Here is a 25,132-nt window from a genome sequence, read left to right on the forward strand (position 1 = left end):
ATTTTGTCCTTGACAATGGTCTCTAGTTATTTTCCCACCACTGGCATTAGACTAATTGGTCTGTAGTCACCAGGTTGATCCCCCTCTCTTTTTTTGAACAGGAGTGCAACATTTACCATTCTGCAGTGCTCTGCCACCACACCTACATCCAAGGAAGGTTGAAAGACTGTGGATAGAGCTTCTGCAATCTCCACCCTGGCTTCTGGTCAGTGACCTAGGATGCATCCTATCTGGATTGGGTGAGGCGTTCACCTTGAGCGATGCCAACGCATTTAGCTCTCCTCTCCACCTATTTTTATCCTATCCCATGGGCTGAACTTTACACCAGTGGGATTTTACATTCCTGCCAAAGTCAATGGAGTCTAGAATGGCTCGCAGTAATTTATGCCCCCCCACCATCCCGCCCTGACGGGACTGTAAAGTTCTGGCCCATATCTCCATTTCACCTTGCCTCCCTACCCCCCCACCGCCCCCGTGCCCTATACAGCACCAGTTAATCCCCTTGGGGCTGTCTTTTGTCCTCCTGGACACCAACATGGGCCTCTTCATTTACTATCTTTGCAGCAGGTCTCCGTTTCCCAATAATCTGGCCGACGTCTCTCCTTCCTGATGTGTCTGGAAAGGGATGCTGTGGCAAATTACCCTTTCTAAAAGAATCATGAATTCTCTTAGGCTTTCTTAAAGTACGTTTAAAAAGCTTTGGTTCTCATTTTTGAATTATTATGCTTTTTTTTTGTTCTTGGGATGAGTGCCCCTGGAAAGGCCAGCATTTATTGCCCACCCCTAATCGCTTGAGTAGTTGGGGGTGAATTGCTGCCTCTGTTAGTGTTTTGCAACCTTGAAGTGCATTCTAGAAGGTATTAAAGTTTATCTTTGTTTGAATGGACCACTGTGGTAATTATAGTTTTGGGAAATGTTGGACTGTAGCTTTAAGATCACATGACCTGTTTAAACCAATGACAGGGAACCTCTACAGAGGAGAGTACTTCTTTTAGTGATGGAGTTTGATGCACACGTGTAATTGCTGCTGCTATCTTGTAAATAAAACCAAATATTTTCACTAAGGAAAGTTGTCTGAAGATCAATTCTATAACAATCACAAAAGATTATGTCTGACTCTCCTTGAGTAGACTTGAAGGCCAAGCACAATTGTTTCCTTCTCTAAATCTCTTAAAGTCACTAAACCTGGTCTTGGCTTAATCATTAGAGTGCATGGGCTGGAGTTTCCAATAGGGGTGCAGTTGGGAAAATGCCTCCAGAATGCGTTGGACATGGCATCGGTTTTATAGAGGTGAAGTTACACCAAAAACCCCATGGAAATACATTGGGATAAGCCTGAATATAAAATCTTACTTTTCTCCCATGAGCTAGATCTTATCTTCATTCTCAACTCTGTCTTAAAATCATATTTCAATCTATAATTTATAATGTTAGCTCTGTTATGGTAGGTTTCCTCCTTGATTGAGGCTGGATACCTAATACCTAAGTCACCTAGTGCTCAGGGGTCTGCCAGCCTCCTGCTATGAAACTCTTCTCCACAGCTAGGCTGAGAGGATGCTGACATAACCTTCATGTGTAAATTATGCCATGCTTTTATCCTTTTAAGGTTTGCTTGTTAATCGGATATTTGAGGTCGTAATATTTGCTTTCCTCTCTATGCGTAAACCTTAGATAAAGCCAGAAACAGTTCCAAATAAAAAGGGTCAATTGTGCTGTGTAAAGCTATGGAAAGGAGCTGAGGCTCACAATGTCCCCTTGCCTCCCGAGCTAGATTTAGTTCAACATTTTACCAATCCCACTTTTTCTTTCTGCAGTCTTAAACCTTTCATTAAACTGGTTCCATTAAACAATCCACCACAATGCTTCACCACACCTAAACTTCCAGTGTACTGATTCACTCCCTCGCAGGCTTGGACTTTTCCTTCTCTACCGGAGCACCAGCATCTGCTCGGTGACTAATTGCAGCTGTCTTTTCAATTCTCCGTCGCTGCAAAGTTATTGGATGAAAAGCACAGCTTTTAAGATTTTTAAATCTAATTGGGTCTCCCCCCACCACTGTACGAACGTAATAAAAAAGTCACACCGTTTGTATCAATAAACAGGAAACACTGAGCATGTGCTACCAACATGTAACTGAGCTGTGAACGTATAGCATGCATGTTAGACACTGTTCCATTTACCGGTTCAGAAAATTTGCTGCCTCTGCACAACAAAGGAGGCATGATCAAAGATGCACTTGGAAGGTTTAGTAGAAATCACAGATTACTAGCATGTCAGTTAACAGTTAGAGTCAGCTGTTACAGCAAACAGCTCATCCAGAAACTAAGCTAAGTGGACTCCTGCCATAAGCACTACCAAGATAAGGGTGGTAGAAACAAGTAACAAGAGCAAGTATCTCTTGACAGACCACCACTATCTTCTGATTTCAGCTTTTTTAATTCATTCATGGGATGTGGGCATTGCTGGAAAGGTCAACATTTATTACCCAATCCTAAAAGCCCTTGACAAGGTGGTAGTGAGTCACCTTCTTTATAACTGAGTGGCTGGCTAGACCATTTCAGAGTGCAGTTAGGACACAACCATGTTGCTATTGGTCCAGAGTCACACATAGGCCAGGCTGAGTAAGGATGGCAGATTTCCTTCTCTAAAGGACATTAATGAGCCAGGTGGGTTTTTATGGCAACTTGGTAGCTACATGGTCACCATTACTGACACCAGCTTTTTAAAAAAAAAATGGAATTTAAATTCCAGATTTATCTAATTAACTGAATTTAAACCCAGCTGTCATGTGGGTTTTTCACTCTTGTCTACAGATTGTTAGTCAAGATGTCCGAGTGAGTCATATTCCACTCACATAATACAATTTGCATGGCTATGGGAAAGAGCATCATCAATGATGAACTTGGCAATGTGTGTTTTCATAGAATGATACAGCACTGAAGGAGGCCATTTGGCCTGTGCCCACTCTTTGAAAGTGTGATCCAATTAGCCCCACTCCCCTGCTCTTTCCTCATGGTTCTGCAAATGTTTCCTTTTCTAGTATTTATCCAATACCCTTTTAAAAAAAAAATACTATTGAATTTGCTTCCACCATTCTTCCAGGCAGTACATTCTGGACCATATCAACTTGTAACATGAAAAAAATGCCCTCTTCCTCCTTCTGGTTCTTTTTTCAGTTTGTACTCTTATCAAAACCCCTCAAAAATTTTGAACACCTCTGTTAAATCTCTTAATATTCTCTCCTCAAAGGACAGCATTCTCAGCTTCTCTAATCTTCCCACATTACTGAAGTTCCTCATTCCTGGTACCATTCCAGTAAATCTCTTCCCTACACTCTCCAAGGCCTTGACATCCTTCTGAAGTATAGCACCCAGAATTGTACACAATATTCCACCTGAGGCCTTAACCTGTTATTTATAAGTTCTGGCATAAATTTTTCTCCTTTTGAACTCTATATGCCTCTATTTATAAAGCCAAGGATCCCATATACTTTTTTTTTACCCACTTTGCCAACTTGTTCTACCACCTTCAAAGGTTTGTGTGCATAAATACCCAAGGTCTCCGTTCTGCGGCCCCCCTTTAAACTTGTACCCTTTGGTGACATGCTTTGCCCAGATCTATATGTAAAGAACTTTCTAGAAATCAGACATTTATTCCCTGTCATTACATCAGTGCACTATTAGGAAACTGCTTGTTATAGAAGCTGATGTTCCTAATCCTAATGGAGCCATTTGAATAGTGCAACATGCTTGGACACAAGCACAGTGACATGTGCTATGGAGCTTGTATCAAATTAGCACTTACTGCTGATATTCAGTAATGCTTTTACACTGGCGTTCAGTAAGTGGGAAAAAATATTGTAAATATGACTTGTTCATGTATAGGTGGTGAAAGGTAGGTGGTTCCTGGAGGGCAGAGGTCAGATCAGACCTTAGTGTGTTCTCTCCCTGCTCACCCCAGTCTTGTGCCTCTACTCCCACCTACGCAGATCTTGCCTCCTGCCCACCCCGCATTGCTGCGCTGCTGTAGCTTTTGTTACCCAGCTGAGAACAGCCTACCCTTTCAGAGGTGAAACATTATATAACTTTATTCCTTCTCACTTATCTGGCACAAGGCCCAGTTTGGAGGTTACTGCTGTGGTCTCAGCCAGCAGAATTCTGTCTGCGGTTTCAAAAGCCTCTTCTTTCTTTTTGGGGAGCTGTTTGGCAGGTTCGAACTGTATTCCAGTCTGTGCACGAAGAAAGCAGTTACTGTAAGTAGATGTGTCTGTATGAAAAAAGGTTTACATGCTTGGATTTATAGATTAACAGCGACTTGAGTTAGGTAACTCGCAAAGAATGTTGGGACCGAAAACTCAACCACTTCGTAAGTAGCCAGAACTTCAGTCCTTGCTGAAGGAATAATACTTTTGTTAATGAAAGGAACAAGAGTTATTTGAGAGAAGGCAAGATCTGAAGAAAAACAAAGTAGACAAAATGATTGTGACTTCGGACAAGAGAAAATAAGTTTGAGAAGAGGTAGGCCATTTGGCCCCTCGAGCATGCCACCGTTCAGTAGGATCATACCTGATCTTCTGCATCCACTGGACTTTCCCGGCATTCCCCTATTTCCTTTGATTCCCTTAGTGCCCAAAAATCTATCGATCTCTGTCTTAAATATACACGTGGACTGAGCATTTGCAGCCCTCTTGAGGTAGAGTATTTCAGAGATTCACAGCCCACTGAGTGAAGAAATTTCTCCTTATCTCAGTCCAAAGGCCCAACTCCTTGGCCTGAGTTCATTCCATGTCCACCCCCCCTTCACCCAGACCTAAAGTTCCTGTCAGGTTTTTGACAGGATGAAATGTGCCAACAGTCAAGAGCTCCCTCTTAACCGATTCCATTTTAATCACTGTTGTGCTCCAGCATCATTCGCTGCCAAGGCTGCCTGGACCACACTTGCTTTGCAGTTCTCACTCATCTACTTTTGTTAGTTTTGTTACTACCTCCCGGCTCAATCATGTCTCAAAAAAAAAAGCTCTTCTTCTTCTCGCACCTGGCGTCTTGATGAGTCTGAAGTATCCTGAGCCAACTTTTCTCCTGCCCATAATGTCTGTAAATTCACTATCAGTGCTGCTACATGCAATCTTGTTGAAAAAAATATCAACTGCTACCTTCCTGTGCCTCCAGCAGCCACTCCTTCTGGCCTGTCGCCAACACTCTTTCGTGCGACTTTTGAGAATTCTCCTTCCCACCTCCCTTCCACCCAAGTTCCCTGCTTTTCTTTATCGCAACCTTTGCATTTATGTAGCACCTCAAGCAAGTTCGGATACCTCAAAGGTTTCAAATGATCTTTTGGAGTGTGATAACTGCTGTTATGTAAGCACTGGTCATCTTCTCTGATCCAGTGATCTCGATGGAGAAACTCCCTCTAATATTCCATTCTATTCAACTGTCATAATTAACATCAAATTTTATCCCCGTGAACAGATGAACACAATTGAGCAATAGATGGAGATTGCTTTTATTCAAAGGAACAGGAAATGTGGCAAAGCCTCGGACAAATGTCAAATCCTCTGCAATTTAAACACCAGTATAACTCTGGTCCTGGTGGTCCATTGCTCACAAGATGTCTATCCTAATCTAACTTCTCTTCCTTCTTAGCTCTTCAACCTTTTTTTTTATTTCGCTCCATTTTTCCTCCTTCTTGGAAATTTACTTGAAACATGAAAAAAAAACTCCTTCTCTTCCTTCTGCTTCTTCTTTCAGTTTCTCCCAACATTCTCTATCAAAACCCCTCACTAATTTTGAACACCTCTATTAAATCTTGGGCTAACACTAAGGAAGATGATCCTTCATAGTCTTCATTGCCTTTACTGTGGTACTTTCTAAAATTGTGCAAAGGCCTTGAAGGCCGTAGCTGACCAGAGAAATCAGGAGCCCTCTGCACACCATCTCTCCACTTGAGGAGCAGTTGTTGGGCATCCTGGGTGAGAGCAAGTTAGAGTTGGCAATGCAGAAGGAAATTTCAAGCTGGGTTTCTTCATGCTTACCCTTTTCTTTCCCTTCTCATTTCATTTTCAGCACACACACTCTGCACGAAACTCTAGATACGTTGACCAATCACTCATCTCTCTCCGTCCTCCCATCGCAGTTAACTCTGAGGGCTGGATTCCCAGAGGTGGGTAGCGGGAGTTGGGAAATTTCCCAGCTCGGCACAGGCGCTTTGGGAGAAAGTGGCAGCAAAGGCGAGATTGTGGTTCCAGGGGAGGTGGGGGCATGGTTTGAGGCGGGGGGGGGCGGGGTGCTAATTGGAATCAGACCTTCCACCCCTGGAAAGAGTTCAGAGGTAGCCACAGGGGCTGCCGAGTGCTGTGGTGGGATGTTTAAAAGGCCTCCCTCAGTAATGACAGCAAAACAAAGAACAGTCCGCTCGCCCTCATCGTTCACATCCTCCCTCACCCACTTTAGCATGGAGAGTAAGGAGCCATGGGGAGGTGGGTAGAGGGTCATAGCTTAGCATGGGGGGGTGGCATGAGTAAGAACTTTTGAATTTACCTTTCAAAAGGTTCCCTCATCCACACTATGGCTAATGACACCTCTGAGAGGCTATGAACCATGTGTCCTTTAAAAGCTGGCCTGACTTCACGGAAGCTAAGGAGGACTGGGGCATACTTGTCCTGCAATGGGGCCGGTCAGGTCAAGAGTGTGGGATGTGGGCTTGTGATCCGAACGACCCAGCATTGGTGAAAATTGGGCTGGCCGGGAAAGTGGTCGGGATTCCCCGGAATCGGGTCCCGGCCTCCTTTTTTTATACCCCTCCCCACCCCACCCCCCGCCACCCTGCAGAGTCTCTGTGAAAATCCAGCCCTAAGACTTCCTCATTTTTCTGAAAATATGGATTTCTCTGTGTCAGTGCAGGAAGAGAAGCCTACCTGAAGATGCAGGATCATGAGATCTGACCCTAACAAGCACCAGCTCAGAGATTGGCACCAAAGACAGAATTTAATGGTGGCGGACGAGGCCTTTAAGCAAGTGGGATGGTGAAGGGTGGGGACTCCACAACCTTCCCACCTTTGTCCTGATTAATTCTGTGGCAGCAAATAATGCCCACTTAGGCACTTCATCCCGCCGCCTCTGGTATTCACCCAGTGGCGGGCGGTGTGGGGGGGGCTTGCCATGCGGGACCCAGCATTGGGATAGGTGGGCCCAGCTGAGAGCCATCCTTTTGCCCTTGCTGTTGGAACCCCCTCCTTCCCCTCATCCCGCAGGACCTCCAACCCGGGAACCCCCTCCCACCATCACTCACCTGTGGCCTGGGTCCTTCGGCAATCCTAGGCCTTGGATGGGTGCGTTACCAGCAACAGCCACATCCCCCTTGTTGGCGCTGCTGAGCAACAAAGAGCTGGAAGCCTCTCTTTGGCTGGCAGCTCTCGGTAGGCGGGACATTCAGCCCAGAGTCCTTGACCGGCACTTAGATGTGGTGGGCCTTCCACAAAAGAGGCAATGTGGGGTTCTTGCCATCTCTTCAGCTGGCGGGCGAGATCCCTTTCACCTAAGTTAAATTCTGCTCACATGTGTACTTTTGAGGCAGGCAAGAGAAGGACACCACACTTGATGAATCGTTGGGCAGAAATAATGCAGGAACTAAGGTAGAGGAATGGAATGCCACACGGGCCAGTTCACTGGAGGGTGAGTTCACATTCTCGCAAGAGAGACTTGCATTTGCGTTTTTCGTGACCACCAGACATCTCAAAGCATTTTACAGCCAATTAAGTACTTATCGAAGTGTAGTCACTGTTACAATGTGGAAAACATGGCTGCCAATGTGCACACAGCAAACAGCAATATGGTAATGTCCAGATGATCAGTTTTTATGATGTTGATTGAGGGATAATTATTGGCCAGAAAACTCTCCTGCTTTTCTTTGAAATAGTGCCGTGGGATTTGTGCCAACCTTGATTTTTGTGCTCAAGCCCTTAAGTAGAACTTGAACCTGGAACCTTGGGCTGGATTTTTGCAGTGTCAGGAAGATTTTGCGGACCTTTAAAAACGGTGGGCAGGAGGACCCAGATACGGATGTCCCATCTCCATTTCTGATAGATCCAATTATTGGAGGCATGGAAAAGGGGGTGGGGTGTGACTCACACAGGAGCAAAACAGGGCCATTTGAACTTACTGCTGAGTGCAAACAGACCCCCTTCTGACTGGCCCAAGGACCTTAATACATAGTGTGGGTGTCATGAATTGATGGAATAGATGTAAACACTCTTGAAGGGTGGATAATGTCTGTTTAAGTGTCATGATCTGAAGTTTTTTAAATTCCTTGCTCTATAAACTTGAATAAAACAGACCCTCGCTGCCAGTGAGAGTTAAAAAAAACAACATCTGCTTGACTGTTTTGTCTGACAGGCCATCTGGATAGGTTATAAAAAACATAACCATCCGTTTGCGTAGTTTCAATAGAATTCTTTGCTGACATCTACCAAGGACTATTATTATTATCATTATGAATGCCTGCCTGAGTTTCAAAAGCTTTAATTATCTCAGCAGGGCTGAGTTTATGGTTTAAGGAGGCAATCAAAGGATTAGTTGGCATGGAGAGTCCACGGGGGCTTAAGGGGGCATGGTGGTGAGTGGGGCCACTAGTTGACATGGCAGGACCATAGGGGTTGGGTAAGGGGTGACTAGTGATGACTAAAGGACCTAACAGCTTCTAAGACAACTGGGACGAGGTCTCAGAGAACTGAGGCGGGCCTTTTAATCTGCCCTCCTCGCACTCACCCGCCCTGTACGATCTGGTTCCAGGGGAGATGGGTCCAATTCAAACCAGGCCCCACCTCCCTGTAGTGGAAATTGAGTCCAACCGGGCCCTTTAAACCGAGTCGGGTCTGGCGAGTCGTGAAATTTCCCAACTCAAGTTATCCACCTCGGTAGTGAAAATCTAGCCTCTTGTGATTCAGAGGCAAGAGTGCTATCAACTGTGCCACAGATGACACTAGTTCTGTCTCAAAGAATTCAGATGCTGACTTTGAGATCCCAGACTGACAAAGAAAGCAGTTGGGTGGACGTCTGGTAGGGCTAGAAGCCTGTAAATGAACCTGGCGCCAGTGATTGAGTGCATGGAGGAGAGCAGCTCCAGCTTGTGTCAGACATTGCGCTGTACATGAATGCCATTCTGCCAAGCATGGAGTAAGTGAATCAGTTCTCAATTCTCTTTGTGCACTGTGATACGATAGTCTACCCTCTCCATTTATTTGTTGGAATTGTGCAGTCAGTACCCACATTGCCAATCAAGCTCCAAGGCAAATAGATTGTCCATATCTGCTTCCACAATAAAGACACCAACTTGCATCAAAATGTGCCTTGCAGTATTTAAGGTAGTGTAATATTATTGCTACACACGCCTGTACTATGGCTTTGTCGCTCATTCATTTTGTGAAAACTGTTCCCTTCATTTCATTCATAGGGATTTGAACAGAGCTGTGCCAGATATGTCAGTGCCATCTAAATGGAAATGGGTCAGCTAATACTTGTAGCAAATGTTCAGACACTCGGGAATTGTGGTATGAGTCTTTCATTGATAACTAACAAATTGTCTATTGTAAGCTTCCCTTCATCTAGGTTAGATATATTTGACACAGGGTATGGCTTTGTTTAATTCTTATCATTTTTCGTATTCATGCTTCATTTATATATATATATATATATATATACATATATATATGCATATATATTTAGAAAACAGGAAGATAATTGTGTAGGTGGCACGGCTGCTGGGAGCCAGACTTTTTTGGTTTCCAAGGTGTTTCGTATTCATGCTTCATTTATATATATATATACAAATATATTTAGAAAACAGGAAGATAATTGGGTAGGGGTCGAGGCAGCCATGTTCCATGGCCGTCAGCCAATCTCCCTGTACCGCCTGGCAAAATGGATTTGCGCTCACCAGCTGGAAGGAGGCTGGGAGGCTGCTCCAGCATCGCTGCTTATTTTCCTCCATGGAGAGGTGCGTGTGAGTGAACCTGGGCGATTTGTCTGCTGATTTCCCCCCCCCTACTTCTTCTGAGGAAGCGCCCTGTCTCTGCCTCACTGTATCAGAAATTGGTAATTGCCTGAGTTTGGCATGTTCTGACGGTGCTGTGCTTGTCTTCCAGGTGTAAAACAGTCTAAGCGTCCAATATGGTGAGCAGGCCTTGCACACATTTATTATGCTGTGCCTGCTATACTGTGCAACAGCCTACCCTGCTGCGATTAAGAGTATTTTTATCACTACTTTTCAAGGCTATATACCACTTGTAGTAAAGGTGATAAACTTAATACAATCACAGAAAAGATAAAGCAGTCTGAAAGTTGAAGAATTGATGCAATTTACGTTGCTTGATTGAGTTTTAATTGTCCATCTGTAAAATTTTATTGTACTGCTCTCACGTTTTTGCGGATAGATTGGCTGTTCTCCTCAGAGAAGAGAAGGCTGAGAGGTTTGATGTTTGGAATCACGAGGGGCCTGGACAGAGTAGATCGGGAGAAACTGTTCCCATTGGCGGAAGGGTTGGGAACCGGAAGGCACTGGCTTAAGGTGAATGGGGAGGGATCCAAAGGTGATACAAGGAGAAACATTTTTATGAAGTGAGCGGTCAGAATCTGGATGCATTGCCTGGGAATGTCCTGGTGACAGATTCAACTGTGGCCTCTAAAGGGGAATTGGATAATTATATGAAGAGAAAAAATTCACAAGGGCTACAGGAAAAAGGGGAGAGGGGGAGGTGGGACTAGTTGAGTTGCTCTTGCAGAGAGGCAGCACAGATATGATGGACTGAATGGCCTGCTTCCACGCTATAACTATTCTATGATTCATTTTGATTCAAGAGCCCTCAAAGGAAAGATTACACTTGCACCTTGGATTTAAACCAGAACAACTTCATTTCAGAAGCGCTACTCCTGAGAGACAGGCCTAGATATTGGATTGTACCCGTACCCGATCCTGGTGCAGCATGTGCCATAGCTGCCAAATAAATTCAGCAATAGGGCCGCTACAAATCAGTCTGCCAACCTTGTTTGAATTGTATAGGTAAGCTCCAGGCACCATTTGTCCCTCCTGAGGCAACTCACCAGACACGGGGGCAGCAACATTGGGCCTGTTCAGTTAGCAGTCAAAATCCTCAGGAGATTGGCAGCCTCTGGCCTCCCCTTTAAGGACCACAGTTGGCTACTGAGTGCCTGAAGAAACCGCGCTGTGGTTGCTCACAGTCCAAGATGGAGAAGAGGTCATCTTAAGAAACATGCTCTAGATGATTATTGGGTGACCTTAATCGGCATGATGAGCAGTGCACTTACTGGACTGAATGAATGCACGTATGTCCTCTGCCATATTGGACCCTTCCCATTTCCTGTCTTTGAGAAGGGTGTCGCACAATCCAGTTTGTAGATCATTAAGATTACAGTCTCAAAGCTTCCAGCAACTCCCTTTGTTAGCTGGCTGTGATGAACACACTCGTCTGCCGACACTCACACTTCAGCTCACACATGAAGAATAGCCACATAAAGCTCCTTAATGGCCTAATGGGTAAAGGCACTGGCTGGTAGAAGATTTACTAAGGCGTTCAAAATGATGAAGGTTTTAGATAGAGTAACTAAGGAGAAATTGCTTCTACTGGCAGGAGGGTCACAACTAGAGGTCACAAATTGAAGACAATTGGCAAAAGAGCGAGGGAGAGATGAGGAAAATTTTTGTGGGGGGTTGTTATTGATCCAGAATGCACTGCCTGAAAAGGCCAGTGGAATAAGATTCGATAGCAACATTCGAAAGGGAATTGGATTACGGCTTGAAATGGAACAATTCGCTGCGCTATTGTGAAAGACTGGGAGTGGTACAAAATGCACAACTCTTTCAAAACCTGGCACAGGCCTGATGGACTGAATGGCCTCTGTCTGTGCTCTATACTTCTATGGTACCGAACCATACAGACTAGAAGGCCCCAGGATTTTTGGCTGACTCAGCTGGGGAGGAATCTTAGAAACTACAATTGGCTTCGGTTGGCTAATGGGAAGAAAATCAACCAGTCTCCATGCTACTGGTCACTTTGCACTGATCCTTGTTGGGTGTCAGATAAAAATACATTTCAGTTTGGCTGCATTTCCCTCTACAGTCAACAGCTAGCTGACTCTCACTGCTTTGACTTCCTTGTGTAATATGGTCTATGACGTCCCCTGATTACCTTGTATTTGAATACACCCTTCATATAGTTTCTCAGCTGGGGCCACAAGAAGATCCCAAGTTCAATTTTGTGCTGAGTCAGGTCATAGAAACCAGGAAAAAGCTGACCCTTTACCATGGTCCTCAGTCCTAAGGAAGGGACCAGCAACACCATTCCCACGCCTGATTGTTATCAGTCGACATCGGTTGGAATATGCACTACGCAAGTCAGGTGAGGACAGAATGCGGTCAATTGCAATCTTCTCCATGGCCGTTTAACAAGCCAGCATTTACTGTTCAGCTCATGCATGCAGCTGGTATTGCATTGGAGGGTGGGTGGTCCGATGTTGGATGCCAACATGAGTCAGAATCTTCAGAGTCCTAGGACAGGATGTTAGGAAGGAAATTCCTGACCAGTCTTGTGCTGTGAATTATCCCAAACAAACGGGGCTCACATTGTTTGATAAAGGAAACAAAATCCTGGGTTTTCCTACTCTCACTAGAGGAGGGTCTGGCCAGGACTTCCATCCAATACCCTAATGCTGCTGTGACCCTGACCCAGACAGCTTTTGGGTGGGATCTCCAACATCGAGTGAGAGTTCAGTAGCACCAAGAAGGGAAATACAATGTTCTGTTCCCCAAAGAGGAGGGAACCATGACTAAAGAGGCAGAAGTGCCTCAAAGAAGTCATTAGATCTTTTAATGGCTTCCAACAGGATGCTGTTGGGGGTCATTATGGAAAGTCAGGGTCTTAATCCACCTTCTGGCTACTCTTCTTCCAATGGGTGAACACGTGGACATGCTGCCACTATCTGAGGGATGAGCGTCGCCCAATTCTTGGTATTCCATGAGGTAGGAAATATCCACAGTGGTTCGAAAAGAAGCAGGAAACAGAAGAGGAGCAGACTCTGCCTGCTCGCTGTTACTTACACATGGTGATAATGAAGAGGTTGGCAGTGAACATTCTGGTTGCCACTGTTAGGGGGAAGAGGACAAAATGTATGGTTAGAGTAGAGATACAGCAGAGATAGGGCTCTCTGCATCACTTTCCTGTGTTTTTACCCCTCTGATTTTCCTTTGGGTGGGTTTGTCGGAACGATGTCTGATAAGCCATTGTTTAACTGATAAAATAAATCAGCCTGAACAGACATGAATGATAGAAAAGTGAAACAGTTACTTGTTTTTGGTCAATTGCTTTTTCATCAAGACAGCTCCCTCTTGTAAGGCTGTACATCAAAGTACTGTTCCAAATCTGTAGCAAAAAGAGGCAAAACATTTCATGGAGTCCAGTGCCTTTTGTGACAGGACAGTTTGTTGGACTAGTTGAATAAAGAACCGAGGGAATCGGGAATGCTGATGACGAATTTTTCCTGAAAGAGCATTCCATATTCTGGAAGTAACTGGTGGAAAAAAATGTGTTAGGGAGGAAGTGGAAGGTCGCCAACTCTCCGGGATTGTCCTGGAGTCAGCAGGAATTTAAGATTAATCTGCAGGATACTGCTGTGAGCAAACTCAGAAGCAAAAGCATTCACAAATTATGTGCATTTTATAATTCCTTTGAACAGCTTTGTTCATTACTTATATAAAAGTTTTGGAGATAGGAGAAAAATAAGCTGCGTGGCTAGAATACATTCGGCGAGAATTGGCAACCCTGGTGGAAAGGCAAGAATGGGAGGGCGTGGGGAGGGGTGAGGAACAGAAACTAAGATCTCAAAATGCCCCTTGAAAACAGCTAACATAATCTAGAACCTTGAAAAATGAGAGAGGCTTGTGAGGCATAATCTCTCAGGAGGATGCATAGCGTTACAGCTCATGTGAGCATTCACTTATTGTCTCTGGATAAGAACAAACAGATCGATTTTTCTTCCTGTAAATTAAAACCTGATTTTTCACAACATTCTCAATGAATCTTATCTATTTGCTCTGTTGTTACAGCCCTCTGTAGTCTTCAAGAATACTGGTGAAACGGCAAAAACAGTGAGTCTTGAGTTCCCAAGGTTTTCCAAAAGTCAGGCAAACAAATGAAATCTGATGAAAAGAATCTGTTGTTTGTTCTTAAAAGCCACGGTATCCTTGAATTGAAAAAGTGCCACCAAATCTGAAAGAGTCTAAGCTGTGACTTGTAGACTATATGGCAGCACTTTAGCACCACCCACAGGCCACTAACATCCTCAGCTATTTGCAGTCACAAAATTAAAATGTTGAATCCAATTTGCCTTCCCCTCACGAGAGTCAAGGTACAATTTGCAAAGGGTCTTCAAAAGTTGAGAATGAATATGTGTTGTAATTTTCAACAAGTTCTCAACAGCAATGTTGATGTTATTTACACAAGTCTTATTTTAGGCTTCACGTTCTGGAGATCAGAAAACTAATTTCCAAAAATCCTAAGTGCTTATAAATAAAATCAATTAATTTATGACTCCTATTGTGTTTTATGCCTTGGATATATGTAGAGATGATACACCTCAGGTTTTAGCTGTGTATAGGAGTTTTATTCAATGCTTTAAAATGTCTGCTCTCTCATGCTTACAGCAGCTTGCTTCAGTTTAATTTCTTTTTCTAAGTGACCACACCCAGACTCAACTAACCATATACAGTGAGCAGTCAACAGACACGCATAATCAAACACCAAACAATTGAACAACTGAACGCGACAACTCCTGCCTTTTAAATATAAGCTTTTTTGTTTTAGCTTATTTTGAGAAAAGTAACTGATTCTGTACAAGGGTTTTCACCCTTACAATTTACAGGCAGGATTTTTGTCCTTAAATGAAGATGGGAATGAAGGCAGGTAGACGTGAAATTTTGCAATGCTGGCGGGTATGTTGGTTTGCCGGCACCATCTCACTTCTGAGTCATTTTGGCACAAGCCAGATCGGGGCGAAGCAGCTATCCATCCTCAAGCAGTTGATAGCTTGTTAAGATAAGTAAAAGATCAATTAAAGTCAAGTATCAGAGGCCGACTGGAATTTTCCAGGAACAGGCCAGCTGTGTGGAGTTGGCCTCCCTGCAGTAAACTGGGGGCGGGTGAGCTCAGCGCTGTAGAATGCCTTTGAGAAAGCGACCCTCTCCACCTGGCCCACAGCCTCCAACTTGAGGGACCCACTCAGCAACACTAAAGAATTGCCCCTCGACAATGGTAACCTGGCAGCTCTGGCCATTTTTTGTTTAGAATTTATTAAAGTTTCTCAAAATTGAGGTGCCCTCTCTCTCTCCCTTACCTGGAATGGCAGGCTGCAGCTCCTTACTTGCTGAAGAGCCTTCTACTGGCCCTCCAACTGTGAGATCCTGCCCACCATCCCTAATTGGACAGTGTAAGCATCCTCTGGGCTCTAGTTGGCTATTCCCTGCAAAGTCCATGTCAAATGACCGTTCCTGACATGGTGCAGCGTCAGGACCTGCATTTGGCCTTGACCTGGGTGTCTTGGCCCAATATGTGAAATACTGCCCTGCTGCCCTCAAAATCTATGTTTATATAACATTGCGTCTGCAAAGAATGTCACTATTTACAGATTTCTTATGCAATATTTTATAAACCTGAGAAATTCTGTAACGCCTGAAAGTTATTAAATTACGAATGAATGCTCTTAGAATAAGCGGCAGTGGGTGGGTGGAGGGAGAATTGGAACAACATAGGAACTGTCCTGAGAGCCCTCACCCTGGCTTAGTAGGTAGCACTCTCACCTCTGAATTGTGAGTTCAAGTTGCAGTCCAGTCACTTGTGCATATAATCCAGTTGACACTTCTGTGCAGTGCTGAGGGAATGCTACACTGTTGCAGGTTTCATCTTTCAGATGAGACGTTAAACTGAGGCCCTGTCAACCCTCTCAGGTGGGTGTAAAATATTCCATGGCTCTATTGGAAGACATGCAGGGGATTCTCCCCCAGTGCCCTGGCCAATGTTTATCCCTCAATCAACATCAATATCATTATCTGATTGCTGTTTTGGAAACTTAAAGGTTTACCACAACAGTCAGTTACCTGAGCCTGGCAAAAGGGCAATGAATGAGAAAACAGAGACTCAGCAGGTAGGTTATAATTCAGGAGGATCATTTAGCTCATTAAGATCTGAAGGAAAGTCAGCTATCACTTGACTGCCAGTGACAGCAAAAGTTAGCACTATGGTCAACTTCTAGGCAACAGATCACTTTGAGATTCTTCTTGAGTTCTCTGCCTGAAGGCAGCTCCAACCCACAGCACTACAACCTCCACCATGGGTAGAGCAAAGAGGCAAGTCCCGAACCCACCCCAGCCAGATGAGTCCCATGCTGTTGGCACCAATCTGACTCACAGCAACCATCCAGCCACCTCGTGGCAACATGCACTTTTACACACTTCTTGTCCAGAGCTATAAATGGTGATGGTAGAGTTTCTATTTTCTTTCCATCACATAGCTGAGCATGAATCTCTTCCACTCTTACTGCCTTACCATTGGCATATGTTAGGATTTTCAGGATGATATTCAACCTGTTTGGCCGCATTATGAACTTGGCCACCAAGGAGCGGGACTGGAACCTGAAGCTTCTGGCTCAGAGGTAGGGACGCTACCCACTGCACCTCAAGAACCCCCCTCACTTTGAGATACCCACAGTGATATTTGAGGAATGAGGCACTTTGGTTGTCTTTTGGAAAGCTGATATTCTTGTTTTGCAAATGATAAAAGGGCAAAGAGACAAGCGATTCCTCAATACAGACTTACAGCATTAACAGTCTCCATTTTAAAACAAGCTCATTGTGTTCGTTATCCCCAAGAAAAAGATCACATAGACATTAAAAAATTATTTCTTATTGCTTGGGGCTATCTTTCACTCTGTCTGCCTTTCTCAGTGATTATTTTCTCTTAGTTTATTTCTCTCTCTCTCTTTCTTCCTTGCACAGTCGTTCACTTTGATTTCTTTTCATGGACGTATCCAAATGCAGTCAAACGGGATCTTAAATTTTTAAAATATTTTTTTCTTAAAATAAAGCATAAGGGCATTAATTTTAACCTTGCTGCCTGGTGGAAAGCTGTGGGACATTGGCTTTACACTCCAAACAATATGACTCTCTATTGACTTCAATGAGGAGCAAAATAGGGCAGGTTCCCGACGGGCAGGCAACTTTAAAATCGCCCCTAAGGTATCCGGGTGTGCGGTGCAAATAGACTTTGTACCAGAATCCGGCGTTCATTAAAGGCAGTAGATTACCTGTGACATGACCAGGATATTCATTGCTGTCCACAGCACTCGTGACTTATATGCCAGTGCCACTTAATGGATTCTGTTTTGCAATTCGTTCCTTCCGCTGTTTATTTGGAGTCATGGCGCATCAGTGCAGCACATTTTGTAATCACAGAATGTCCTGTAGCATTAAATGCTGAGAGATTTCTCTTCTTCCTCCATTCTGTTCCCTTGAACACTCTGTACTCCTTATGGACATCTGAAGAGAGCATTCAAAATAAAAGCATGTGATGTTTATTGGCACTTATAGCTGCCCAATCTTTTTTTTTGTTGATTATTGCAATATTTTGATTGCAGTGTTTATGTTCCACTGATCCCCAATTAAATGTGGCTGCCTGGGATGCATATTTACTCAATTAGGTCTTCAGTCTTCATATTTATGATAGTAAATGACAAGGATTAGCAGAGGTCATTTTGACTTTGTGCGACAGTGTGAAACTGGTGACTTTGACAGGGAATTGGCAGCCTGTTGCACATTTCTCTCAACTTTCTGTGAGCGTTGAAGCCCAGAGACGTTAAACAGGCTGATGATTTGGTATCGCCCACCGCGGCATGAGGCAAAATCGCCCCACCTGGTGGAAGAGGCAAGTTTCTGGGCTGTTTACAGCTGCATAGAATCTCACAGATCGCATTTCCACCCAAAGCTAAAATATTGGCATTTCCCTTTAGCTTGTGCGTGCCAGATCAGCTGTGTTCAATATTAACAACGCCAAACTATGCACTTGGCAGTCACCGTATCACATCTTCCTGTTGCCAGCTTACCAAAGATGGAAGCAAAGTGAGAATGTCATTAGCACTTTGGAAACAAATTGAAGGCTTTTGCCATTCGTTCTGGGAGAAAACAAAAAGAGCACATTTTACATGGGAGATATTCGTGGTGTTGGCCCTGATCATCACCGAAGCACTTCTGACTTGATAACAAATCCTGGGCAAGAGTTCCAATCCAGCGTCTTACATGAATGCACATGTTACAAGCTTCCATGCAAAAAGCAGTTGTTGTAGTTCATCCCTCAGCTTAAAATTGATGCTCATTCAATCTATTATTTATTTGTATTGGGTAGGGTTCATACTGAGTTAAAATTAAAATGCATCAAAACCCATATCTGTTTGTTAATGACTGCCTGCCATTCATTCGCTTGTTAAATCATTCATTTGATGTTGGAATAGGTCCAAAGAGGAGAAATCTGCTATTATGCTCAACAATAAAATCCTCTGTCACACTGCTCCGCATCTCAGGACTATGGAAAAATCGGGCTCGTGCCTTTGAAATACTTCTTCAGCTCAGGAGAATAAAAAGTTAAGACTTACAAGGCCATGAATAAGAGGCTACTTGGCTAATCTAGCTTGTCCTGTCACTTGGATTCATGTGCAGACACTGCATAGAACATTTTTGCACGTTTTTAACTTGCTGCTGATCACCTATACCTCTTGTCGCACCATTCAGTTGAAGCAAGCCTGCATTCATTGTGCTGATGGCAGTATGGCCATAGGTTCAAGCGGGCAAGTCTTCAGGAAAAGATTTTAACAAACTGTTTTTTTTTCAGGAATGGACAACGAAATGGCACATTGGTCTGTGATGCTTCTCTCATTATCATAGGCACTTTTACATTTTGCACTACTGGGCCTCAGAGACCAGGAAAGCAATGCCCACTCACCAGTTGCTGATCTGTGCCCTGCTCGAACTCACATTGGTTCTCAGGTGGACATAAAAGATCCCGTTCCATTATTTGATGAAAAGTGGGGAACTGTCCTAATGTTCTGGCCAATATTCATCCCTCAGCCAATATTGTCAGAAACAGATATAGTAGTCATTCATTTTGTCATTGTTCATGAAACCTTGCTATGTACAAATTGTCTCCTATGTTCTTCTTTATTGCAGTGGTGACTATAATTTAAAAGCAAATGATTGGGTATGAAATGCTAAGCATTATTCTTTTGCTGTAAAAGGCACCATATAAATACAAACAGTTTCCTACGAACCTAATTCATCTTTTCCCCAGTATTTCCTTTTTTTGGTCCTCTGGTGCTTGCTCAGACATTGTTCAGTCTTCTGTTAACCAGATGACAATCCTTTTCGTGTGAGCTTGGGCAGTGTGTGTCGGTCAGTTACTCAGTTATGAGAAGGAGTTCTGGGAAGAGGGCTGAGTTTGTTTTCACCTTCACACAAGCCCACTTACAAATATTTTCCATCAGATTCCAATCGATACAGGCCTGGAGTTGATCTTTTTGAACGTAAGGATGTAAGAAATAGGAATAAGGGTGGGCTGTTCTGCCCCTCGAGCCTGCTTCATGCTGATCTGATTGTGGCCTTAACTCCACTTTCCTGACTGCAAACTCCATCCCCACCCACCACCACCACCACCACCCCACCCGCCCACCGGCAATAACCCTGGACTCTCTTGAGAATCAAAAATCCCCCTTTGTCAGCCCATGATGCTAAGACCAACATAACATAAACACAACTTAACAAATGTAGTGAATTGTACTTTAGTGGTTATTTTCTTAAATATCAAGTTCTCTACATGCTGGCTTATGTTTTGAAAATTCTTGTCTAAACAATGCCTGCTGATGATATCCACAGGGAGTATTAGTTTGGATGAATTACTGAGTCCAATTGCATGAGGGGGATAAACATATAGTTCATATTGACTCATTCCTACATCTGTGCTAATGATAATTAGACCAGTCATCCTCAGTAATCGCTTCAATACTCCGGTGTTGCTTACAAAGGAAAATCTATTTTAAACAACGAACCGAAATGGATAAAGGGAATGCTTGTAGATGTTAATTTATAATTGTTTGATTTACAAAAAAAGTAACCCCGACGCCTGGACTCAATGGATTTGTAATTCCTCTAGTTAAAAAACAAGGTGTGAGTACAAAATAGGAAATCTCATTGTCCAAGAGCTGACACTTTCACCAAAATTACCAACATAGGGAATAAAACCTTGTAATCTTTCTCTGAGGCTGTGAAAAGCCTTTGCCCATAAATATTTTTCATTCAATTTAAAGTTTACAAATCTCTTAGTCTGACTATGCAAATTAATAAACACATTTGACTCAACAGGACGAGTTTCCTCGGGACTTCTCTTTGCCTCCAGCATCATGACTTTGCTTATGGGTATTAACAGGTTCTCCGCTGAACCTTCATCATAAACACAAGAGGAGCTCTGAGGAAATTCAGGCTCTGTGCTACTCGTGGGCAGGAGTTTTCCAATAGCGGGGTTTCCTCACCAGGGAGGAAGGTCTGCCTCGGAGGGCTACTGGCCAATCTCCTTGGCCGCCAGCTCTGTGGTCCCAGCAGCACCGCTTTGAGCAGCTCCCACTGCTGGTAAGTGCCAGAGCCCACAAGACCACATGGGTGCGGGGTCTCACAGCAGGGACAGGACAGGAGGCCTGGCTGTAGTGAGAAGAGGGGGACAGGGTCATGAATGCAGGGCCGGGTGGGAAGGGAGCACCTTGGGGGGAGGTGGGAAACGGGCCTTATGGAGGGATGCCCGATCGGAAAGGGGCCGGTGATGGAGGTGCCCAACCCCCCCCCACCCCCTGCCCAAGACCCGAGCAACGTGGTCCGCAGGCCATCTACCCCGTCCCCCACCTCCCTCCTCCCGGCTGTAAAATTGTGGCTGGGAAGGAAGCAGCCCTTGAGTGGCAAATAATTGACCACTTAAGAGCCCCAATTGAGGCGGGCCCTGAGCCTTGCACACCACCTGTAAAATTGTGGAGAGTTTGGGGGCGGGCAGGAAGACTGTGGAGAGGCCACCTAGGGAATTTTATGGCCCCTCCACCCCACCCCTCAACCTGCAAGTGCGCTGGCAGGGGACTGGAAAATTCTGCCCTATATTCAAGGAACATTAAAAGCCTGTAGAGGGTGCCTGCTTCAAATTACTTAGGTCGAAGCTTTTCTACTTGAAGTCACCCACCACCGTCAGCTTCAAGGTATCCTGGTTTGCTGATGGTGTTTGTCCCCTGTCGGCCTATCAAGTACGATTGGCCTAACATGTGAGATATCAGCTGAGATGTCAGCTACTCAGCTGCGTAGGGTAGCAGGATGGTTGTTCTGTAATATTTCTGCCCTCTCCTCCTGATAATGGTCATTCATGTTGAGTTATGGCACGTAATGGTAACTTCTGAGGCGGTGTTTCCCCTGGCTGGTGAGTCTAGAACTATGGGCACAGTCTCAGGATAAGGAGTCAGTCATTTAGGATTGAGATGAGGAGATCACTGAAAGTATTTAAAAAGGAGGTAGATAGATTTATGAAATATTGGAGAGTTGAGGGCTATGAGGAGCTGGCACAAAATAAGAGTTGAGGCCTGAGGCATTTCATCCATGATCTTATTGAATCGTGGGGCAGGCTTGAGGGGCTGAATGGCCTACTCCTGCTCCTATTTCTCATGTTCTTATGTTCATATGTAAATCTGTAACTCAGACGGCTGTGAATCTTTGGAATTCTCTACCCCAGAGGGTTATGGGTGGTCAGTCACTGAGGAGATTCAAGGCTGAGACTGTCGGGTTTCTGGGCACAAAGAGAATCGTGGGAAAGAGATTTGGGTTGGGATGGTGGAACTGAGGTTGCAGGTCAGCCAGGATCCCATGGATTGGCAGAGCGGATTCAAGGGTTGTATGGACTATTCCTGCTTCTGTTTCTTTTGTTTTTATGTGAGCCTTAAAGAAACCAGATCTGCAAGGCAAACTACTACACACAGATTAGTTTCGCTCGTCCTGAGGCCATTCCGACTACACACAACAGGGGTTGAACTTTCGGGCCCCACCGAGGTCAAGAACAGAAGCAGACGGGGTCTGAAAACGCTGGTGCCCGGTGACGTGCCAGTTTCTATCGCCATTTCTGACACCAGCCATTTTAGCGTTCAGGGCCAGCAGGACTACCCACCTCCATGAGGGGCACAGCCAACCAGGTTCGTCAAGACTCTGGTTAAGCAGAACTGAAAGGAGGTGGGCTGGGATTTTCTAGTCGGCCTCCAGTTTCCCAACCTGGCGGGGGACAGATTTACTACCTGGAAGTGGGCAACTAGCGGCAGGCCAGGGTAGGTGAGGGGGCAGCCCTCCAGGTAGGCCTAGAGTGCGACCCTCCCTGCCTCGGTGCGAGTGTAGCCACACGCCGCCTGTAAAGGGATCTCCCCCAACACCCCCCCCCCAAACACTCCCACGGTGGTGGCCTGGCAGTTGGTTGGTGAGAGGTCGCCTCCAATTTGAAGTTCCCTCTCAGGTACTAATCATCCATTACAGGCTGCTGCTCCTCTCAAGCTGTAAGGACTCATGACCTCCACCTGCTGCCCTTATTTGGACAGGGAATGTGCCCCCTCGCCAATAAGAGGGCGCCTCCTTAAAACATTCCAGGTTAGTGACTGTTTCAGCCACTGCCCCACCCCCATCCCCAAACCTGCTGTAAAAATCTAGCCACAGGGATCAAACATCAGACCACTTAGGCTGTCCAGCCCAGTGAAGCAATAAGTGAGTTCAGAATGTACGGCACGGAATCAAGTACAAAGCGACTATTCAACCGTACGAGGTTAGATATGGAAAGAAATAGGCTATCAGTGCGGGAAATGTTTAAAGTTGGCATATTACTTGTACTGCTTTCTTTTAACTTACTGGGCTTGGTAATGTTTCCATTTGTTTTTGAATAATGAGTTCGAACCCAACACATTTTATGAAATGTCTGAATAAAATTCACCTTAGGTCATTATGATTGTGTCTCTTTCTGACACTCCTCCTCCCATTTTACCTGATCAAACGTCACCAGCTATGGGGTGGAATCCGTGAAAAAAAGCCAACAGAAGCTCTACCTGTCAGACACATCAGGCCGGAATTTCATCTCTGGGTCAGGGCCACGGCGTCCAGAGCATTTCCGTGTTCCGACCCCGCGGCACCCGGCATGCTTTTCAAACAGCCGGCTAACTATTGTTCCGGTGACGGTGGAGGCAAGGAATAGGCCGGAGAGGAACATGGCGAGTCCAATTTAAACCGGGCCTGGCAGCAATTATTGTGTTTGATAACTTATTTGGCAATGGAAGGAAGAGGAGACCAGCTGCCCAGCAGCAGGACAGACGCCCCAGGCTCACCCCACGCACGGCTCACCAATGCACCCCTTGAGGTTCTTTTAGAGGCGGTGGAATCACAGTGAAGGGTTGGATTATTGGAGAGTCACAGGAGGCCAAAGCAAGTTGGCAAGGCTGGAGGAGGCCAAGGAAGTGAGTACTCGCAGCGTTGGGAGGAGGATATGGGTGCAGTGCTGGTAGCTAGCACTGCAATGACCGTCTTAAGAGCTCTATGGGACATGAGACAAGCAGCCATTGCTCTATCTGTTTGGAACTCTATATAATACACTGCCCTCTCAAATAGTGCATCTAATTTTATTCGTTCATGGGATGTAGGCGTCGCTGGCTAGGTCTCCTTTTATTGCCCATCCCTAATTGCCCTTGTTCATTAGGCATTTAAGAGTCCACCACATTGCTGTGGGTCTGGGGTCACATGTAGGCCAGACCAGGTGAGAGCAACAGATTTCCTTCCCTAAAGGACATTAGTGAACCAGATGAGTTTTTACAACAATCACCAATGGTTTCATGGTCATCATCAGACTTTTAATTCCAGATTTTTTTTATTGAATTCAAATTTCACCATCTGCTTTGGGTCACATTTACCCTTGCGCCCCTGTAATCCCTGTAGGTTCACTGCCTCATCGGTCACTGATCAAACTCCCAGAGAGCACTGATCTCATGATGGCCACTGTGTGCCAATGCATGCAATGACCCCTGAGACCTCCCACCAGCTCTTATACAGTGTTCGTATCAGCACCTGCATCTCCCGATGCGATGGCCCTTCCTTCTCATGGACGGGCTGAAGACCCTCCGTGTTTCCCGCATCTCCTCGTAAAAATTACCATGCAGCGAGCTGATAATTAGCTCTTTTGCATGCTAAATTACAGACCCACTATTCTTGGGCACCTTGCTGCTTTCCGCTACCCGACTCCATTTCAAGTATCGCAACGCATCGGGGAATCCACCATGCCACTCGATGATGCAATTCCCCTGCCATGCCTGGCTCTGTCCCCGCCTCCTCTGCACTATGAAAATTCTGCCCATTGTAAATTTAGAGAAATGCTTTAAATCCAGCAACACTCCCCCTACGCCACCCTGCAAAAGGCAAAATGCTATTTTTGCTAAATCCATGACGTGAAAGTAAATGTGAAGGCTCTACCCATGCAAATCAGCTGCATGTAAATGTTTTCCCCTACTTCTTTTCAGGGCCCGTTTATATAGGAAGGAGGGGGATGGGCTCGCAATCTCCTTGGAAGGGGCCTATATTCTGTTATGTCAAAGGTCTACCTCTGTACGCCACTTCCCATTCAGTGGTAATGTGAAGCCTGAGTTTGTACATCCCTTTTAAGATTCACTGGGAGCAAAATTGCTGTGCTGTGAAGCATTGTAATTGCTTCTAATTTTTATTTCCTAGGGACTGCGTGAAGCATGTAATGAATGCAAAAAATGAACAAAGGTTTAATATAAACGGATGCTGGATGCAACCCCACCCCATCCCTTACCCACACCACCCATCCCCTCCCTCCCCACCACCTCAGCCAGGGTAAGTGAAATTATTATGACAGGGTCAGAGACTCTGCCTGAAAAAAAACACCGTAAATTAATTACCTTCTTGACATTTTCGAGGAATTTTTTTAGATTGCAAATTTAACCCAGGCAAAGCAGTCTTTTTATCT

This window comes from Cetorhinus maximus, chromosome 22 (assembly GCF_964194155.1).
Source record: "Cetorhinus maximus chromosome 22, sCetMax3.hap1.1, whole genome shotgun sequence".
Taxonomy (NCBI): domain Eukaryota; kingdom Metazoa; phylum Chordata; class Chondrichthyes; order Lamniformes; family Cetorhinidae; genus Cetorhinus; species Cetorhinus maximus.